General features: G+C 47.8%; 1 protein-coding gene across 3 annotated transcripts in view; it reads left to right on the forward strand.

Moving 5' to 3' along the window:
* The window catches only part of LOC135916947 (uncharacterized), a 206,052-nt gene that overhangs the window by 55,678 nt on the left and 138,141 nt on the right, over positions 1-12,233 (forward strand). The window lies entirely within an intron of this gene.

Raw genomic sequence — 12,233 nt, forward strand, 5'->3', positions numbered from 1 at the left:
GCGATGGTTATCGCCGTTGGACTGTATATGGAACATCACGGCGATGGCAAAATGCGCCTGCCGCGTCCACGTAATTGCTATCGCAAAAATAAAAATTGAATGGCGACGTTAGAAATCTCACTGTGAAGAAATTCAATATATTCGGCGTATTTTGTATGAACATGAGGATTAGTAATATTGTTACGTAGGAAGACGTAGACGAAAACTATATACAAGTGTACTTACAAGAAAATACGCCGCACTTGGCCGACAGGCAACAGCCCGCGCTAGCCTCCAATCGTCGTCGTCGTCTTCACACTGCTCGCCTCTTCGTCATGGCAAATACTGTTCCGTAGCAATACCCCCGGTGGCAAAAGCGTCGTCCCGGAGCGACTAAAGACCGAACTCGGAAGCAGTCTAGTAGGCCTTGAGCCTACTGGCGTGCACGACATCACTAGATGCCAGGGTAGAGGACGAGGTTGAACTCAGAGGAGCAATTTCGTACGTCACAGGCGTCACCTGGCGCAGCACGGGGTAGGGCCCTGTGTATCGCGAAAGGAGCTTTGCTGAAAGGGCGACGTGACGATAGGGCAACCACAGGAGCACGAGCGCACCAGACGAAAACTGTACGTCGTGGTGGCGGGCGTTGTACTGACGCTGCTGAGTGGTTTGCGAGGCCGTCAGTCGAGTACGGACAAGCTGGCATGCATGGTCGGCGAAGGCGATGGCGTATCGCGCATACTCGCTTGTTGAGATCGCAGCAGGCGGAAGTGCCATGTCAAGGGGCAAGGTCGGTTTGCGACCGTACTGTAGATAAAACGGAGAAAATTCTGCGGTGTCGTGCCGGGAAGAATTATACGCAAATGTGACGTGAGGAAGGGCAATGTCCCAGTCGTGGTGGTCCTTGGAAACGTACTTGGACAGCATATCGGTAAGAGTACGGTTTAACCGCGCTGTCAGGCCATTGGTTTGAGGATGGTATGAGGTAGTCAGCTTGTGTTGAGTGGAGCAGGAACTCACAATGTCGGCGATAACTTTGGAAAGGAAGTTACGACTACGGTCAGTAAGCAGCTGTCGCGGGGCGCCATGAAGCAAGATAATGTTACGCAAGTGAAAGCCGGCTACGTCAGTGACGCAACTGGTAGGGAGAGCCCGCGTGACAGCGTATCGGGTGGGGTAATCATGTGCGACGGCGACCCATTTGTTCCCAGAGGAGGAGGTGGGAAAGGTACTGAGGAGGGCTTATCCAACACGAAAGAACGGTTCCACAGGGAGGGTGATCGCTGGAGATGACTGGGAAGTAGCTCCTGAGGTGTTTTCCGAAGCTGGCAGGGATCACAGTCAGCAACATAGCGTCGGACAGTGCGAGCGAGAACAGGCCAATAGAAGCGGCGGTGGACGCGGTCGTACGCGCGGGTTACCCTAAGATGTCCTGCAGTGCGTGCGTCATGCATCTCAAAGAGCACAGTCTGTCGTATATGTTTGGCACGCCAGAAGAAAATCAGATCCGTCAGGGAGGAAGTTCCTTCGGTACAGAATGCCGCCCTCGAGGACATATCGGCGAACGGATGTGTAAGCAGGTGTAGAGCGCAGACGCTCGATGAGTGCTCGCAGCGATAGGTATCGCTACTGCTCATCGGCAATGTTAGCGAAGGCAGACAGAGTGAAAATGCTGTCGGTGGTACTACTGTCGGCGTCCTCAGGCTCGTCTACCGGGTATCGAGACAGGCAGTCAGCGTCCTTGTATCGTCGGCCAGCTTTGTAGGTGACAGATTACGAATACTCTTGGAGGCATAAGGCCAAGCGACCAAGTCTTCGTGTAGGATCTTTCAGTGAGCATAACCAGCAAAGCGCGTGATGGTATGTGACAAGGGAAAAGGGTCGGCCATATAAGTATGAGTGGAACTTCGCAATCGCCCAAACTAGGGCCACACACTCGCGCTCAGTGATGGAATAGTTGCGCTCCGAGGGTGAGAGGAGCCTGCTGGCGTAAGCGATAACACGGTCGTTGCCGCGCTGGCGTTGTGCCAGTACTGTGCCGATTCCGTGACCGCGGGCATCAGTACGGACTTCGGTAGGCGCAGAGGGATCGAAATCGGCAAGAACGGGAGGCGTTGTGAGAAGGTCGATTAGATGCAAGAATGCAGAGGCCTCGTTATCGCCCCACTTGAAAGGGGCGTATTTTTTTCAAAAGCTCGGTTAGAGGTCGCGCTATGGCCGCGAAATTTTTCACGGAACGGCGGAAGTATGAACCAAGGCCGATGAAGCTGCGCACATCCTTGACACACTTCGGAACAAGGAAGCGCGTAACAGCATGGATCTTGCCTGGATCCGGTTGCACTCCGTTCGCTCCAACGAGATGCCCAAGGACGGTAATCTAGCGACGGCCAAATTGGCACCTCGATGCGTTTAGTTGCAGACCGGCTCATCGAAACACGTCCAGGACTGCTGAGAGGTGCTGGAGATGCGTAGCGAACGTTGGGGAGAATACTATATCGTGGACCAAGTAGGACAGGCATGTGGATCATTTGAAACCGTGAAGAAGGGAGTCCGTCATGCGTTCAAAAGTGGCAGGAGCGTTACATAGACCGAACGACATCACGTTGAATTGATAAAGACCGTCGGGTGTTACAAAAGCAGTTTTCTCGCGGTCGAGATCGTCCACGGCAATCGGCCAGCAGCCGGAGCGAAGGAGAATAGAGGAGAAATAGCGAACACCATGGAGGCAGGCAAGGGCGCCATCAATCCGCGGTAGGGGATACACGTCCATTTTGTTATTCCTGTTGAGGTGATGCTAATCATAGAAAAAGCGCCATGAGCCATCCTTCTTTTTTACCAGTGCAACAGGTGACGCCCATGGACTACATGACCGTTGAATAATGTTCTGGGCAAGCATTTTGCGAACTTCTGCGTGAATAGTTTGACGCTCAGCTGGTGACACTCGATACGGGTGGCGATAAATAGGAGGGGTATCGCCGGTAATGGATGATCGTTAAAGTAAATACATATCGTGGTAGGGAAACAGAACGCGGTAGAGCTCATGAGCGTGCTCGGACGGCACGTCGGGCGCAATCATTTTCTATAAGTCGGCGATGGTACAAGTTTGCCTACTGCGATGGTAGAGGAGGATCGGCTGAATTGTCGTCTACTGCAGTAGATGGTACTGAGTGATCCTCGAATGAGCAAAGCTGGGCCAGAGACATCCCGCGTGGCAGCGCTTGTGTCGTCGTGCTAAAATTGACCACTGGCAGGCAGATGCAATTCACCGTAATATATAAAACTGCATGAGGTACTGTGATCCCGTGTGTAAGGAGGACGTGTTGCATAGGAGCCGTGATGTAGTGACCGTGGGGCACTGGTGGGTATTACACTATGCCAACGTAAGTCAGTGCCGAGGGTAGCAAGTGAACGAAGTTGACGGAACTGAGGTGAGTGGGGTGTGGTTCAGCGGGATCCAGAACAGGCAGGTCAAGGCGGAGAGTACTGGCGGAACAATCGATGAGAGCAGAATGTGCGGAGAGGCAGTCTAAGCCGAGGATGATGCCGTGAGGACAGTGGGCGATGACTGTGAATAGCAAGATAGTGAAGCGATCGGCGAAGGAGACGCGGGCGGCACACATACCAATTACGGGGGCTGTTCCGCCATCGGCTACACGGACAACAGGTGTCGTGACGGGCGTGATAATTTTATTCAGGTGGTTACGAAAGTCAGCGCTCATTACCGACAAATGCGCCCCAGTGTCTATAAGAGCAGGTACAGGAACACCGTGGACTTGCATGTCGAGAAGGTTCAGATGAGTGGGCATCGTCAGTAGAGGATTTGGCGGCGTAGGCAGCAATGCAGTGTCACTTCGAGGCGCTGCATCTTCTTGTTTTCCGGCTGGAACGGCTTCCGAAGGTAGTCGGCAAAGAGGAGAGACGGGGCCGGGGACAGCGAGATAGTTGTCGTTGCGGCAAAGGCGAATGAGAATAGGGGCGGTTCGACGCAGGAGAAACAGTGGCAGCATTATCGGAGCGTGCGGCAAAGGGACGAAAAGGGCCACCTGAGGGGCGAGAGTTGGCAGTATAAGTATACCGGGTCGGGGAACTCCAGCGACTGCGACAGTGCCAAAAAATGTGCCCGATTCGATGGCAGTGAAAACAAATTTGCTTGTCGTCAGCAGTGCACCATTCATATGGGGTCGCGGAAATGTGGTGGGTAATAAGATGTGGGTCGGGGCGGAATCGAAGAAGCCGGGTGGGTTTCAGGGCAATGGGCCGAGTAGATGGTGTGAAGACCCATGTTTGCGAACTCCTGGCGGACAACTGCCTGGATCAGGGAAACCGTGACTGCAAGTGCGCTGGAGGAGCTGCAGTCGAAGGCAGCCGTATAGGTGGCCTCGATCTCACGCCGGACGATCCTGGTAACATTGCCAGTGTTGGTGGGACGAGGAGTGTCGGCGCAGGAAGATGTCGCTGGGGTGTTGGGCAGATGGGCAAACTGCTGTTCGATACGGCGGCTTTTAGCGAGTTTCAGGTGGCGGCACTCTTTTATAACTGCATTCAGGGTCGCCACGTTGTTGAAAACGAGCAAGTTGAAGGCTTCATTGGCAATGCCTCTGAAGATGTGGGAAACCTTGTCAGACTCAGCCATGTGTGCGTCAAGTTTGCTGCACAGAGCCAAGTCGTCCTGAATGTACGTGACGTAGGGCTCTGTTGTCCTCTGCACACGGCCGGATAACGCCTTCTGCGTGGCAAGCTGGTGACCGTATGCGTTGCCGAACAAGTCTCGGAGCTTTTGCTTAAGCGAATCTCAAATGGTGAGCACATCTTCATGCGTCCGAAACAAACTCGAAGTGTGCCACCGAGGTAAAAGACTACGTTGGCGAGCATGATAGTGGGGTCTCACGTGTATGGCGGCTGACGTGTTCATACATGCTGATCCAGTCCTCGACGTCTTCCCCATCTTTGCCCGAGAATAAGCCAGGATCACGGGGAGCGGGGAGAACGATGTAGGTCTTCGAAGTGGCAGCAGGTGTCGAAGGCGGCTGAGTGGAGTTGTCGTCGCCGGCAGCCATGACGGAAGGCTCGACGTACCGTCCGCTGCGAAGCTCCGTGACGAGGTACAGGGAATGTACACCTCCACCAGATATGTTACCTGGGAGGACGCAGACGAGAAGATATATACAAGTATATTTACAAGGAAATACGCCGCACATGGCCAAGAGGCAACAGCCCGTGCTAGCCTCCAATTGTCGTCGTCGCCTTCACACTGCTCGCCTTTTTGTCATAGCAAATATTGTTCCGTAGCAATAAGATAAAGATATTTCAGCCTTTCGTATTTAGTCCCAGCCTGTAATGCGGGTAGTTCTTATATAAATTATGCTGTTTTAGATGCGAAAAGCACTTTCTGATTATGAAGCACGCCGTAGTGGAGGACTCCGGAAATTACTAATAGCTGGGGTTCTTTAACGTTCACCTAAATCTAAGTACATGGCTGTTCGCGCATTTCGCCACCATCGAAATGCGGCCGCCGTGGCCGGCATTCGATCCGGCGACCTCGTGCTCAGCAGGCTAACACCATAGCCACTGAGCAACCACGACGGCTCATGTGTGTAGCTCTGCCAGGGCACACAGTTGAGAAGGGGAGTCCGACCGCCGCCATTTATTGAATATAAATCTGACTGTAAGAAGCTAAGGTTTTTCCAATTTTTTTTATGTTCGCACCAGAGAAAGGATCTCAGAAAACCTTTGCATGGTCAATTATTGGCCAAATTAGTGTTTTATACGCTAAACATTTCGTTTCTTGTGTCGCAAACGGAGATACCAGAGCCATTATTTGGCATTGGAGAAGTTATAATCTATGCGATCGTTGCAGCGAAGATCGTTTCTGAAAATCAAGCCGCCGTACTTATTTATTTATTTATTCCCATTAGCTTACAGGCTCATGGAAGGGCATTGAGTAAGGGAGGCAACAGTAATTATATGACAAAAATAGCAAAGTGCAACATCGTTATAAAAAAATTAACACGCAATGAATTCAGGTTATCACGGAATGTTTTACAACTGGAGATGGATGCAATGTGATCCGGGCGGCTTACAATGTGCAATAGCTCTTGGCAGTGGTGATGATTTAAATGCTTGCGTGTGACTACGAATGCGCATGAAACTAAGTACTTTGTGAATGCGACGAGATGTGCGCACAGGTGCATGAAGCGGCGAACAGTGAAAGTTATTACTGTGAATTTACTTGTGAAACAGATATAAAAGAGCAGTTACACGGTGATGTTCTAATGAATCAAATGCAAGGTCTTGTTTTCTTCGGGTAATGCTCGAATGATAGTCGTAGTTGCCAGAGATGAATCTGGCTGCCCTATTCTAAACGGGTTCGAACATACGGATTAGATAATCTGGATATGGTGACCTTGTGGATGAGGCGTATTCTAGTTGTGGGCGAACATAGGTAAGATATGCTAGTTTTCGTACATTAGAAGGGGCGTTACGCAAGTTTCTACGCAAGTAGCAGAGATATTGAGAAGCTTTGGATGAGAGTTGCCACATACGTTGTCCAGGATAAGTCCGATGAAAGATAAACGCCGATGTATTTGTACGAATGAGCTGTCAAAACTATATACGGTGTTATTAATCGAATAGTGGAACACTGAGTTATTGCGCTTTCAACTAAACGAGATTAATTTGCATTTGGAAGTGTTAAGATGACGCAGTCGTCGGCGAACAACCTAACTGAGGATGAAAGGTTCTCGGGAAAGTCGTTCATGTATAATAAAAAGAGTAATGGACCTAACTCAGTACATTGGGGAACACCGGATGTGACGTCGCAAAGGTTAGACGAAATGTTGTGGACCACTGCAAATTGCAGACGCGACGACAAGAAGGTACGTAGCCAAGAGAGCGTTAATGAATCAGTACAGAGCGTAGACAATTTGGAAATTAAACGCTAATGAGGTACAGTATCGAATGCCTTAGCGAAATCAAGAAAGAAGCAATCTGTTTGATCGTTAGAGTTCATGTTAAAGTGAAGGTCAGTCGTGAATTCAAATAACTGAGTGTCACATGAGTAGCTTTTTCTGAAGCCATGTTGATTAGAGAAAAAAGCTATTTGAATAAAGGTGACCGTAGATATGAGAGCTATAATATGTTAAATTTATTTGCAGCATATGCATGTTAGTGAAATGGGTCGATAATTACAGGGTGCTGCTCAGCTATTTTAAGTTCACAGTTATCAATGTAGTAAGAGTAGTTTAAATGTTTTTTTAGGGACTGTCATGACTAAGATTTTCAGTGCATTTAGCTCCATCTGCCAATAATCACGCCATTTGTTTATTTTCTGTAAGTTACCCTGTAGTTTTTTCTGGTCAGCTACTGTTCCTACTTTACTGTATACAGGGTGTCCCAGCTAACTTTAGCCAGGGTTTAAAAATAAGCGAATGTCACGTAGCTGGACAGAACCAAGGTAATGTTGTTTGCCGTCGCTTTGACGTACTCAAGTTATTCTTTTCCTTCTGCCTAATTAGGTAATCAGATTTAATTATTGGTTAAGCTTCTAAAATATTACACTTAGAATAAAAATGTCAATGAGAAAATTGTAAAGCGACATGAAAATCTCTCGATACAGCTTTCTGTTGCTCATAACGTGCTACATAAAAGTGTTTTTTCGAGCGTAAAGGAAGTGTGCAAATGCGCGCAAAATTGCCGCGCGACAGGATGCTCGAGGCACTTTGCGTGTATCCGAAATACACTCTTATGTAGCACGTATTGAGCAACAGAAAGCTGTATCGGGAGTTTTTCATGTCTCTTTGTATTTTCCTCGTCGACACTTGTAATATATTTATAGTATTTGAGATGAATAATAAATAAGACTAATTATCTAATTAGGCTGAATGAAAAATTTATTTGAGTATCTCCAAGGGATGCAAATAACATTACATTGGTCCTGTACAGCCACGTGGCATTTGCAAATTTTTAATGTGTGGCTCAGGCTACGTGGGAAACCCTGTATAATGCCGTCATCTGCAAAGAGCATCTATGTGATTTTGGAGGCCGTTAATAGATAAGATATAGAAAATGTGGTCGAGAGCGCTATCTTGGGGTACTCCGGACTCAACGGATGAAAGTGGAGATTTCATGTCTCTAATCTCGACATGTTGTCCGCGAGAATGAAAATAAGAGGAGGTGATAATGTGCAAGATCAGCGACAAGGAAACAATGCATACGCACTGTGTGACAAGTCTCACTAGGAAGTTTCTGCAGTAACCTTTTTCCGAGTGTCATCGCCTGAGGCCCTACAGTGCGCACAGTTATGAAACACGAAACACCGCGCTCTGCTGAGGTACAGTTCAAGGGCTGAGTTCACTAAGCTTTTCTTTCCAAGAACTGTTTCCCACCAGCGGGCCGCTTTCATTATTAACACGAGAGCCCACACCTGCAGCTCCGCTTGCCGACTTTGAGTGCCCCATCGTTGGCGGCGCCGCACGGTCACTATTGGCAGCGTATGAAGTTCTCCCAATGCATGACGGAGACGTTTCGCGACCACATAAGAAAGTAATAAACGACTTTGGTCCAACATCACGACTGACTGGAATCCGATCTTACGAGGCTTTCCAGCCTAAAACCTCGCTCAAGGAGGGGGTCCTCCTTGAGCTAGGCGGGTGCGCTGCTCTCGTCAGGAGCCCATATTACTACATTCATCAGTCATTTGAAGCATGTGCTTTTGCGATGTCATCACTTATGAATGCTCTAACACACGTTTGAGCACACTCACGTCTGCTCCGTATCCAGAAATTGGCCACGATCGAAGCTCTTCCTCGGCTCCAACGGATGAGGCACAGCACTGCACCTCGGCTGAAGAAGACAGCGCGCTGGACTAACACTTATTGGCGATACCTACTGCAAGAAGTTGCTTCAAAAAAATCAACGCCCCTTCCAGTCTGTGAAGATGGTCGGACAGCGAAGCTGTGTTAGTTACACCGAGTGTCACACCAAGCAAGTCAAACTTCGCAAGCAGTCTATATATGTACATCTTTTGTTTCACCATTCCTTCACATTATTTTCGCTTTTGCGTGCTTCGCCTAGGGAGCGTGGTTTAGGAGTGCTTTTTTGTAGCTGTTTCAGTGTTTTACATCTTGTTGAATCTTGCCTTGCTTGCTCTTGATTGACGGTAGATGACAGCGCTTACATTTCACAATCACAGCCTTGTCCTTCAAAATTAAATTTCTTCATCACGTAAGGCAATGAATGGCTTATACCCACTTAGGCAATGGCTCTTACCGCCGTGAACGCGACCTCACCATTACGACGACAGAAGTCAAATTCTACGCTGGAATGACGAGCGGCAACGTAGCCACCTGTGGGAGAGGACGACGACGACGACAAATGCGTGAGCAGTGGCACGAGTGCGTTCGCGTGGTAGCGCCGAGGGGCATGAGCCAGTTGTGCACGGAAGGAGACGATAACGCTCGAGACATTTCCAATGCTGATAGTTTTAGCGAACTCCGAAAATGACAGCACAGGGTCCGCATAAACGGCTTCGCTGTAAACATTTGGAGGATGCTTCGCCTTTAAGAGAGGAGCGCAATAGCATTCAGAGACCCCTGACTGCTTCTCATGCTTGCCGGCAGCTGGAGCGTATGTAACCATAATGTTTACCGGGAAACGCTGGCGGTGGATGCTGTGCACGAAGGCGGGCTTTCTACTAGAAACGCGGCTTCTCGCATGGGCCGCGATGCTGCGGAGGCGAGCGACATATGAAGGTGTTGCAAGGAACCCGGCGCGCCGCTCCGTGGCCTCCAAGATTTGCCCATGCCGACGCACGCAAATGGCGGATGCCGTGGCCGGTCTGTACATGATAGAAAAGCTTGAATAGAGGTTTGCGTTTTCACGTGACAGAATTGTGTTTTCTCGTATATTCAAATTGCAATCCGACTCTATCATGTGTGTGTGTGTTTTGCGTGTAGGTCGTACTTTACAATTTCTGTATGTATTTTAGCTTGAAAAATTCAGTTCGGTAATTTCTTGGCGCCACATGTAGGGCCTGGGTATGAGTAGCTCGACATTCTTTTTGCAGAAACCACCGCCGACGCCGGATGCCGGATGCCGACGCGGGATTTTGTGCGACACGGGGCCCTTAACGCTTTCGCGTTAAGACACCCATTCCCTTCTGGTCATTTGAGAAGACAGCAAGAGCGCCTGGGTGTAATGTTATCCTTCAGAAATCCCCATGAGTTACTTGAGCTGAGTGGCGGCCCTGCCAGCTGCTTTGTGTTAGGGCACCTCGTACCACGCTACTCTCTACAGGGTAGGGACACGTCCAGCATCGCCGCCATATCATATGTGTCGGAGCACATAACTGCGCGCTATGACAAACACTGCAAATTTAGGATCTGGCTCCGTTGACTCTATTAAAGTTACTTATTTTTGTAGTTTTACTTCGTGTGTGTATTTACATCTCTGCTCAAAAGCGAAGGTGAACTGAACGTTTATAACGAAGCACGTGCTAAAGTAAGCTTCGAGCTTCGCAGACCGCAAATCGTTTTCGGTGTGTTTTCGCTTGCTTCATGAAATGTTTCGCAAGTAAATTCAGGCTTGCAGCGCAGACAGAATGTTTATGGAGCTACCTTTCAAACTACAGGCGCAGAAGGACGTAATGACCGCAAGACGTTATAGTTTACGGTATAGATCAGATAGGTCGTGAATCGCAAGATGAGGAGGCATGGCGAAGTAGACACGGGAGCGCTAGCGATTATTGATTTGTTTTTATGCGGAGGGAAACATCCTGCACGCAGAATGTACGAACGAAAACGAACATGTGCGCTGTAAGTGCATGGTATGGTGCCCTTTCTAACACATTGACAAATTAATATCAATGCAGCTATATATAATAATTCATCAGCCTCTTAAACACACTCAGGCCCTGTGCTTGTGATTACTTCATGCACGAACGCTAAGTAGTGCTGAATATTTTGCTCAAAAACACTTTGAAATTCCGTTATGACACTCTCCAAATGACCATATCACTATTAAAAAGAGCAACATTCACATATGTCTCAGAAAGAAAGGAAAGGTTTATTGCCAATGCATAATTTAACTGCATAACACAACACTACGACAGACAGAAAATATATGAAATGACATCCTATACAGTTCGATCAAGGCTTTCATCTGCACGAAGCCTCAGCGGCCCTATATACGAAGATTGAGTGCATTGTCTAAACAGAACTAAGTAAATTGCTGCACACTCGAGGAATAATTGGCCATCTAGGGCGAAAATACATGCGACGAAGCTCAAGTAGATGGTGGACATTCAAGTCCAATAAGCCGTGTAAAACGAGGCCAAAGAATGTTTTCAAGATCTTTCACGCACAAGAACCAATGTCAGACTGCTGTCATGCTAGTATTTCTACATTGAGACGTGTGATACAGCTGACAATACTATGCAGCTTCGAGATTGCTCGTATTGCTCTTTACAACCAATAAGCCCTGGTGTCCTGTATATATGACACGACGCCATATTATTTTATACTAATTGATACTTTTAATATAAGAAATATTTTTATGTTTCTTAGGCAGTAGCAAATCAATACAAAAGGAAGAAAAATATTCTGCACGTTAAAAAAAGGTCAGTACTGAAAAGGATAAAGCATGAAATGGTTTCAGTCCTAGTAACACCGGCAACTGTTTTGTAGCCATGCCCACCCTCCTCATTGACATTCGGCTGGCTTATCCACTGCAAATAAAGGCGGAGCCGCAACGTCCCAAAACCCTTCAAGAACATTTTAATCACGTTTGGAAGCTCGGCGGCTACAAATCTTGGTGAAGAAACATTGTGTTTAAGCAGGCTTTTCAGTGTCTTGATTGGCTGTGTTAGACGGCAAATGTTTTCTTCGGAAAATTTTTTTGAACAAACCTTCACATGAAGGCACAAAATTTAACCCTTCATGGCTTACATATACAAAGTTCTTGTTATCTTTCACATACTCTTTCATGCTAACAACTACATGATCCTCGGAAATGCTACCTATTGTAAGGATTTAAACACAGCAACGGCTAGCCTTAGCTGTCTTTACAAAATGAAGCAAAAAGACTGCTCAGCCAGCCATGATTTCGTTTTCAACTTGACTCAAAGGATATATTTCATCAATGTCAATGCTCGCTCTAAATCTGGGATTTCACTCTGTACTCCTTGATTTCTATTGCAAAAAACTCTACCAAGTAGTTTCCATCACCAATTTTATAGCTTGAATTTTGTGAGACCTTCA

This window comes from Dermacentor albipictus, unplaced genomic scaffold (genome assembly GCF_038994185.2).
Source record: "Dermacentor albipictus isolate Rhodes 1998 colony unplaced genomic scaffold, USDA_Dalb.pri_finalv2 scaffold_38, whole genome shotgun sequence".
Classification (NCBI taxonomy): domain Eukaryota; kingdom Metazoa; phylum Arthropoda; class Arachnida; order Ixodida; family Ixodidae; genus Dermacentor; species Dermacentor albipictus.